Raw genomic sequence first — 10,461 nt, forward strand, 5'->3', positions numbered from 1 at the left:
TGGCCCGGCCAAGATGGAGGGTCCATGGTCGTACTCCCGGTGGACTCCTAGCTTGTTCTTGGTCCAAGAGTCCATGACCATGGCCATGGATTCTGGTTTAACCTTCCATCACGGGTCTGTTTAGTTTCCACCCCGTAAACGCAAAAAAGCAGTAAACACAAAATTTTTAAATGAATCTTACTAATTTGAAGTACTAAATAAAGTCTATTTACAAAATTTTTTGCATGGATAGGCTGTAAATCACGAGACGAATCTAATAAGCCTACTTAATCCACGATTTGCAACAGTGATGCTACATTAACCATCCGCTAATTATTGCTTAATTATAGATTAATTAGCATCATTAGATTCGTCTCGCGATTTACAACCCATCCATGCAAAAAATTTTATAAATAGACTTTATTTAGTACTTCAAATTGATAAGATTCTTTTGAAAAAAAATTTTACCTTCACGTCTGCCGAACTAAATAGGCCCCACGTCACCGAGTGTTGATGGATGATCATCAGACGAGTTTGCGTTTGGGCGCGGCCAAGGCCAATTTGAGCGTGATCTGACTTACCAATCTTCGAGAGAGAGACAGAGAGAGGGGCATCCCAATCTTGTACTCCTGTGCAGATAAGGCTGACATGGCAGGCAATCATGCACGGAGGATAGGATAGATATAATCTGATCGCGGGCCCACTGGTCCCCACATGTGAACTGCTGCAAGCCTACAACCGCGTTTCGGCGGCCACATGTTTGTTTCATGGCGAGGGCGTAATATATTTAACACTAATTAGAGTACTAAATAGATTAATTATAAAATTAATTATATAAATAAAGTCTATTTTGTGAAACGAATCTATTAAGTCTAATTAGTTTATAATTTAGCAATATTATGCTACAGTAAACATATGCTAATAATAGATTAATTAGTTTTAATAGATTAATATCGTAAATTAGTTTCTGTTTATACAATTAGTTTTATAGTTAGTTTTTAATATGATCCGAATTAAAAATTAGCCTATCTATCAAACAGCCTCTCGGTGCTTTCCTTTCGTGAGCGGGCACGAGCACGACGGGGCCGAGCGCCGCCCAGTGACCCAGGCGGCCAGGCCCGTAGGCCGTAGGCGCGTGGTCGTCACCTCCTGATCCGATCCGGCGGCGGCACGCTGACGGACCCGCCGACAGCGCGCGTCGGCGTCGGCGTTTTGGCCTCTTTTATGAGATCTGACGGCTCTGACGCGGCGCCACGCGCTTCGCGTCGTCGTCTCCTCGATGGCTCGATCCCTCGGCGACGCGGCGTGCGCCATGAGCTGATGACGAGACGAGCCTTCTACCTGACGAGAAGGGCGGAGCGGAGCGGAGCCTTCCTCCTCTTATTTTCCGCTTCGGCTGCCATCCATCTCCAACTGTTACCGTCGCCGGCCGGCGTCCTCGGAAGCTCGCGAACTAGGGCCTACGGTAGTACGGTCTACGGAGACAGTAGCAAGCAGCCAAAGCGCTGCCGCTGAGAAGCCCTCCCTCCTGCGCGTGGCATTGTCATCACCGTGTCAAGTCAAAGATCCCGTCCTGAACACCTAACCTGGTTGCCTGTCACCCACACGCTGGAGTACTGAGGAACTTCGCTTTGCCTTCAAGATTGCGCCTGGTCCTGACAGCAATCGCACGGTGATGCATGCCGCGTCCCAACAGTAATGGTATCCTAGCCAACTTTTGACCTACGGTCACTGTTTCTCCTAAGCTGTCGCCGTTTCACGAATCATGATTCATGACGTCCAAATCGACTGCTGTCGAGCCACGCACACCGAAGCACACTGGCAGGCCGTACGCCGTACACGCCGTTTGGGGCAGGCCGGCTGTCCGGGCCGTGCTAAGCTCCAGCCGGCCAATCAATAGGCCGGGCTGGCCTCCTATTTCTTGGGCTCCTGGTTTAAAGTCCAAGCACACACCCATCAGGCCATCATCGATCGCTGAGCAAATCTGTACGGCGATCGGCAGCAACAAGGCAACACCATCAAGTTGGATCAGATCACCTTCGCAGGTTTACTGCATAGTACCAGGTGTCTAGTGAGATGTTTGCCACCAGCACCGACCGAAAGCCGACCCGAGCATCCGCAGCGCCCTTTTGTGCTGTCATCTTCGTTCATGGTGCGGCATCTCCCTCGCGACGTGCACGCGCTTGGAACCTGCGCCGGGTCCAAACGGTGGTGTACGAGATATTATTCATACACGACGCTCTTCAGGGCCGGGCGTAGTGTGTCGAGATGGTAACGCAGTTGCAAGCCAATGCAAAACAACAGCAGTCAGCAATGATTCATGGTAGGTGTTCCTCAAATATATCGCCACTCGATAATGCTAGGCTCAATAGTCAATATATACTAACCGGTTTTCAGATGGAGCTACATTCGATTTAGGAAAAATTCCAATTTACTGTCCTTAAAGTTCGGATAATCCTTAAATTATTCTTTTGTTCAAATTACCCCCGCAACTATATCAATTAGCCGAATTCATCCCTTAACAAGATTTCTCTTTTTTATTTAGCTGTGCACGAGTGGAGGCCAAAGTTCAAATTTTGTAAGGAGGCAACAGTGGACTAACTTCTTTAAAAAAATTATATCATGAATTTCTTTCATTATACAATTATATGTCGTAAGACTTAATATATTGTTTGATGTCCTAGCCCATCCAAATAATGAAGAAAAATTCATAATTTAACTTTAAATATATTTTATACGTATTCTATCACCGTGTGAAGTTTCAACCAAAACCTCTATTTGTGCATGGAGAAATAGAAAAGACAAATCTTATTAAGGGGTACATAGTTGTGGGGGTAATTCGAAAAAAAAATAGTTTAGGATGTTATCCTAATTTTGACCATACTTGAGGGGGGTAATTTGGACTTTTTCCTTTGATTTATCTTTCAACAAGTTGATGAACAAAAGAACCATGGTGCCACATTTTATCTTTTTTTTTTAGTTTCGAAAATAAGAGATGAATACTATTTAAAAGATAATTTGAGGTACTTTGAAAAGAAGAGACAGGTACCTAAATTTACAATAATGAAGAGTAATAACTATTCACTTGCTTGTTGAGAAACACAAATTCATAAGAACCGCTCCGATCCTTTCCCGTGACGAGATGTCAGCTCGTGTGTTACCAGATAGATGAAGCTCGGAATGAAGGTGGCCGGTGATATGTTACCCGAAGGATAGAGGTAGAAAAGATTTAAAGAGCGGCTAGCCTAGAGCATCTTTGCAGTAGAAAGAAGGCAAATACTATCTTTCTAACAACTTTAGATTGTAGATACATATGTATATAAGGTAGATGAAGCATGAGGGGGCCGATGCCCCCTGGTTCCCCATTAGTTTCATCCCAGCTTGACCCAAGCATGGGTGCATAAATATCCATTCTATTTGAATGTTTAAATATTTAAGGTATTAACGAGTTGGATTCAGTTTCAAGCTCATTCTTGCATCCAGTTATTTCTTGTATACGTGATCATAATATTCATAGTAAAGTAACAGTGGAGTACCTCTATAAGTATATCTAAGAGACCGCGCCGGTAGATCTTAAGATTGAGAAAATTGCCATGAAAACATCGATCTTGCTATTGATGAGCACATTGCCTATTACAAAAGGAATAAAAATGTTTACTCCTAAAATAAATTAAGATAAAAATGTGAGCATGGTTGACGGGTGAATATGTTTACTACTTTAGCTATTTTTTTGCCTATGCATCCGAAAAGACACTTTCAACTTTTACATACTACATCCGGAATTAGAAAGAAAACCAACTTGCTCCAAGGTCTTATCCACAGATAGCTTAAGACGGGATTCATGCTACTGATCCGGATGAAATCAGACATGTAACTCCGAAAGGAACATCATAATTTGCCATGTATAGTTTGGGGCAGATGGTCAATCAAGTGGTGATCACGTAGTAATCAATGAATGGAACTGCTATGTACAAGCAGACGACACAAGAGCAGACAACACCCTCCCCAGCCTAGCAGCAAACGAAGACGAGGCAACAAGTGGTAGAAACACGAGACGTAGCGTGCGACAGCATCTGCTAGCTAGTAGCTCGACCGTCTGAAGCACGCATGGGCATATCATGGATGGACCTACAAAACTTCCTTCCTATCTTACTCAACTCCCAATCACTCGAAGAACACACAGAACTAGACCAAATTAATGAAGAATAAAATAGAGCTAAAATCATGTCGACAATCTGTATGTGCAGGAATACTGTGCAGCTACTAGCTAGTGCCCGACCCCGGGGCTCGGGACGGACCCCAACACCCGCGCCGCGGCATTGGCAGCCGCCGCCGTGGTTCTGCCGCCGTCGAACTCCGGCGGCGATCCTCGGACCTCGCTCCCGGTCGCCGAACCATCCGTTTTGTCGTAGCCCGGCGCCTCCCCGCCGGCGCGTGGTACGTCGGCAAGCAGCCGCACCCTTGCCGCCGCGGCGCACGGAGGCGGCGACGCCACGAGCGCCACGGCGAGTGCGAGGAGAAGGACGAGCGCGGCCACCCGGCAGGCCATCGATCTCTTGCTCTGGAATCTTATCTCACGACGAAGAACGGGCTGTGCGTGGATCGGAATTCGTGCGTGCTTTGCTTTAGTCTAAGCCTCTGAGGCAGCGCGAGCGAGCTGGTCGGGGAGGATTCCGAGGGGATTAGGGAGGGTTTATATAAGCCCAGCGGGCGCGTGGTTGCCGCCGGGCTGCTACCGCTAGCTGCTGCGCCAGCGGAGAACGCGAGGCGTAGGGACAAAGCCAACGCCACGGCGCGTCGCAGCAGCCAGCCGCGCGCCGTCGCCCCCGTCATCAGCCGCGTGCGTACGGCGGCAAGCCGAGCTGGGAGCCGAGGCGCCGGGCGGAGCATCGGGGCCGAGCGGAGCGGACAAAAAACACGCGGACGCGGGTTGGTTAGTCAGGCGGCGTCAGGATCGCGATCACATCGGGAAAAGGCTCCCCGGGGGCCCGGTGTGCCTTGCGCGGGGTCGCGAGCCGGCGAGAGCGACGCGGGGCGCGCGGCGCGAACCCGCGGGCTGCCGGGGGTCGCCGGCCGCTTTGCGCTCGTCCGGCACGGATCGCGAGTATCTTGTGATGCGGGACGGCGGCCGGGCGGGCTCGCTGCTTGAAGCGAGTATTAGCGCCTGTAATTGGGGTCTCCGTGTTAACCGTTTCTGGTTTAGCCAGTCGCGTAATTTAGTGTCTGTGTGTATGTGAGCGTGTTGATTAACGGAGACGCGAGAAGCTTTTACTTGGTATGCTACAGTACAAACCCTTCCTAGTATAGCAGGTTCGGGGAGAGAGAGAGAGTAGGATGGTTGAGGTGCTTAGACTTTTGTTTTAGTGGATTACCAAAGTGGGAGGGACCTCACTAGTGTGGTACAAACCTTGCTCGAGTCATGGACCTTTGTTAAAGCTAGCAGACGAGGCCTCCGTCGTTTCGTGCCATTCGAGCGCATGTTTGAATTGGCAGATTCTTCACATGAATTTTGCAGCAATTCGGTACAAAAATGGTTCAAATCCTACGGATCGAGACAGGGAAGAAATTCCCGTGCTCCAAATACGCATACGAAAATTAAGCGTTTATTTAATTGCATTTTCGAATCGTGCTCCGAATTAAGCTTTTATTTAAAATTATATTTCCGAACCTGGAACAGCATGTCACAAAGCAGATCAAGAAAAGGCATTTTGTTTGGGATGCAAAGTTGGAGCTGGCGGTTCGCGTTGCTCTTGCTTCGCGGGAAAGCTTTCCTTCCAATTAAGGGAACCCACTTGCTCTCTGGCTTCCCTGCATAGGATTGGCTGCTTGTTGGAGGGCACACGCTGCGAACGGAATCGTTGCCTGCGTGCAGAAGACACCATTTCTTTCAGGCAAACTGTTGCCGGTTGCCTGTGTTCTTCCTTGGACCTATTATCACAAGGATCCCTGCTGTGTCCATGCTGTCTGAACTCCAGATAGACAGATGGCATCGCTTACCTACTGTTCCCAGAAAGGAAGCGTACGTGGCATAGCAATAAAAAGTCAGGAAAATACATACATGCTTGTACAAGAGACAACTCTGCGCTCTAGTGGTGGAGCCATGGCCATATTCGTATTTTAGAAAAGTCCAAAATATGTGAATATTTACAAATAGAGCGACTTTTTTTTTGAGGAAAAGAAAAGGGACAGATTGACGTAGCGCTAGTTTAAGGTTTTCATTTTTTGGATCTATGTGTCGCTGACTCACTTCGAAAACCCCTTTTCTCAAACAGCAAGTTGAGTAAGCTATATATATCACGAGTACTCTATAACCCACTAACCATTCAGATTCAGCAACAATTTTTTCTGGGTTTTCATTTTCTTAATCGCTTCCTCAGCTCCTATAGCATGTTCATCTCCCTAGTTTCTTATCCGCTTCTTAAAGTCAATGGATTAACTTCATCCACAATGATCAAGTTGACACTAATGAGTGCAAAACGGATACTATATAGTATTAATCTGACAATTTAAAACACAAACATTCGTACATAAATTCAGTGCCACTTAACCGCCAACTCATCTTTGATGTGATCCCAATCACACGCACGCGTGTGAAGGCAATTTGGCAAATGGATGGGGGAGAAGTGGATTAAGATTGTTAAGCGTGTTGTTTTCTGTGCTAACCGGAGATCAATGGAAGTGTGCACGCTAATTCTCAACTTCTTGTGCTCAAATGCAGCTTCCAAGCTAGCACTCTGAGCTTACATTTTATATTGAAGCACAAGCTAGCGACCTGACTCTTCGAGTGATTGTTTGGGCAACTAAATATTCCTTGATGAGTGGTGCAATACGGTGAAAACTGGCTAAGTGTTGCAAACTTCAAAACTTTCTTAAAAACCATTTCCATGGTTACTCAAAAATCTTGAACACCTTATTGAGATGAGATTATAGGGAAGCTTATCATCTTCAAGCTTACTTTGCTTTTGCTTTTCTATGTTTGAAAAAAAACATTTTATGACCGTCTAATTACTACTCAGTGTACATGCGTATGTGCAAATGTAAAGTTGCTAACTCCTTCTTTCTTTCAACCTCATCTTTTCCCAAACCGAATTTTTCCTGTAGTGAAATGCTCTGAATTGTTTCATCAGTTGTCACCTCTGAGAGAGGTATTTCTTCAGTACAGAATGTGTGCTGGTTCAGAACTTGAGCGATCAATAAAGCATCTCAGCTTTTGCAGCTAACTCAGCCAAACGGCCATATGCACTCATACTTAGAGGCTGGGTTGTTTGTTTAATTCCATTATAAAAAACTAACTCAAACAAATTTGCTTATTTGAATCGATAATGCCGATATAGTATCATTAGATTTGTCATAAAATTTGGGCACTATTTTGTGTATGTATTATAGAGTGTGAAGTAAACTACATATAATTGTTTTTCTACCTTTTCTGCATGGAAGAAATAAAATTGTTTTCTTTTTTTTGGATTAACTGAAAAATTGATGCTATAAAAAGGTTTAAAGAAGCTATTATTTCTTATACAATTTGGGCACAATTTTCAATATGTATTATAGAACCTGAAGTAAAGTATACAACCTATTTTCCTAAATTTTTGCATGGCAGAAAAAATAATTTTATATTTTTTATCGATTAATAGGATGAACATATTATGTGGTTTCATGCGAAAATGAAAAAGGAATAAAGGGAAGGAAATGGAAAATACCCTTTATTACCCAGCGTTAAGAAATAATATATTAAAGGGCTCCGGCTCCAGCTCGATCACCACCATTTCTTGCCCTCGACGTAATGATGGAATCGAAATCTCTTGAGGAGTCGTTTCAAAGACGTGCGCCGCGGAGAAGGACACGATCGATCAAATCGTGTCGGACTACGGGGTTTAGACTTTAGAGAGCTCTTTTGGGGATCTTTTACCTGGAATATTTTCTTTTGTCAGGGAAGTTAGGAGGATTTTGGAAGTGGGTCCAGATAATTGTAAAGCGTTCGAAGTTGGGTTGGCCTTCAAGCCCGGCCCAGGTAGATTTCCATAGAGTAATATGATTTAGCCCACCAACGACCACGACTCAGAAACGGGCTTCGAAACTTTCTAGCCCGCGCCTGCGTGCTCCAAGGCCGGACTACTTGTGTACCTGTGGTCATCGCCATCACTATTACTGCGAGTAAACTTCATCGGCGGTTCTTAGATTTGTCACCGTCAAGCCTACCCAGAATTACCTAAGGATACTTAAGGTAGTAGATTTATAGGCAGATGCTAGCAACACAAGGTTTAGACAGGTTCGAGCCGTGAGTTGTGTAATACCCTCTATGTCCTATTGGCTGTACCGTAGCGCTTTGAATTGGTTATGCTTTGGAGGGGTCTCTGCCCGCACTTATATAATATGGGGGATAGAGTTACAGATATCCTAGCCTGATACGAATCTAGAAGTCCTACCCGAGTTCTACTCGAGTATGAGTACACTACATCAGATATAAGGTATGGAACATACCACATCCCTATTCCACAATATTCTATACTTTATGAGCAGCCCCGCTGCCCCGGGTCTAACAGTAAGTTCTCATTTCAGCCCAATACTCTCAAAATGCACATAACAGTTGTTAAACTTATCCTAAGTTTTATCCTTATCATCGTACTCTCAAAATGCACATACGAGTCATTAAACTTCCCGCACTCTCATCTTGGTCCTTAAATTTGTGCCACGCTCCCATCCTGTTCCTTCAACTTGTGAGACATTCTCATCCAAGTCCATACACTACTAAAATGCATTGATTTATTTTAAAAAAACATGGACAGGGTGTTTGATATCGAGTGTGAACTACTCCCATTATGAATTTGTAGAAGTATGTCAACGATATAGATAGATTAGACAGGAGGGGTGGTTTAGTATATTGTGTCATTTAAGCTGCTTACTGATGCCAAAGAAAATTGTGAATTGCAGTGATTTTGCTGATTCAAAGTTGCGTAGTTTGACTAAGTTTGGCAATTAGATGAAGTTTTGGGACCTTGGGTAGCACTTCTACTAATAAGCTGATTTAAATACAAGAACAGCCTATTGCTACTTGTTAGTTTTTACTGCTCTACCATCTTACTACTCAATTCTCAACCCCAACCACTCCCTGGGTTGTTCTCCATTGTCACATCCTAACAGTGTTGCTCTCTCAAGCCTTCCTGTTGTCATTGGATATATCTGGTCAGTTTGAACTCGAAACAGAAGTGGGAAGTTTTTAGGGCGTTTCCTTTTTCAGCAAATAGCAAAATCTTTAATCTCACGCTAGAGTTGAGATTCTCTTCCACATATCTGGAGTCATTCAAAAGTTATTAGGTCTTGTATTTGACTTCTTTTAATAAATGTTTTGGTTACAATTGACTCTGTCTCATGCTTTGGTTGTGCAACAATTTGGCACGGCCATACTCTGCTCTGACTCTTTTCATATTCAGCATTATTATTTTTCTTATCCAGCACTATTCTGACTCCTTTTATATCTTATTTATGTTAGATGGATGAAGTGCTGGCTGCAGTTGCAGAGACTATAAAGAACTTTGCAGTTATCTACCTCGTTGACATCACCGAGGTTCCTGACTTCAACACGATGTACGAGTTGTATGATCCGTCGACCGTGATGTTCCTGACTTCCGGAACAAGCACATCATGATTGATCTTGGGACAGGAAACAACAACAAGATCAACTGGGCCTTGAAGGACAAGCACTGACATTGCGGAGACTGTGTACAGGGGTGCCCGGAAGGGCCGTGGTCTGGTGATTGCTCCAAAGGACTACTCCACCAAGTACCGTTACTAAGCCATTTGTGCTGGCTATTGTTGTGTAATTTCTGGTCTACCATGTTGGGCAAATGGCAACTAGACTTGTGTCCGACTCCAGGGTTCTTACTTCTGGGTGTTGGTTAACTTTCTTTACATCTAAATAAAATTGTACTTGCGCTGATTGATGGAATGTTAAAACTTAAAACTCACTGTATCCTTAGAACACGAGCGCTTGTTTCTGTGTTCCAGGTCGCCCATATTTAGGGCCCCAAAAGGAAAAGGAGAGATTTCACCAGTGACAAATGGCCAAAGGAATTTTACTAAATGATTGAACCTCTAGGATTTATTAAATTCTTATAGACGGGCTTGTTATAAAGGAGTTGTACAGGATTTCTCTGAATTCATTGGTCGTATGAATTTTGGGCCCTACAGGATTTCACCAATGAATTAGAAGCCGGAGCTCGACGCAGGAAGAAAGACGTTGGCAGCTCCCGGAGTCTCTCGGTCACAGGCTCACATCTGCATGCCGAACCGCTCGTATGATGTTTTTCCAAGGAAGCCTGGTCAATCGATTCTTACAAGACCTCGTCACAAGGATCGATCAGGCTTTCTTGGACTAGAATGGGCACAAACTTCTTGTTTTTAGTGTGCTCCCCTAAACTGTAGATAGTCTGCATCTTGGCCGTCTTAGGGTCGTAGTAGCCCAACGCCTTTCCCGTGCTCAGC

General features: G+C 44.7%; 1 pseudogene; it reads left to right on the forward strand.

The window, feature by feature from the left end:
* Positions 1 to 8,960: 8,960 nt before the first annotated feature.
* Positions 8,961 to 9,794, forward strand: LOC112888368 (annotated as a pseudogene).
* Positions 9,795 to 10,461: the final 667 nt, after the last annotated feature.

This window comes from Panicum hallii, chromosome 4 (genome assembly GCF_002211085.1).
Source record: "Panicum hallii strain FIL2 chromosome 4, PHallii_v3.1, whole genome shotgun sequence".
In the NCBI taxonomy this organism is placed as follows: Eukaryota; Viridiplantae; Streptophyta; class Magnoliopsida; order Poales; family Poaceae; genus Panicum; species Panicum hallii.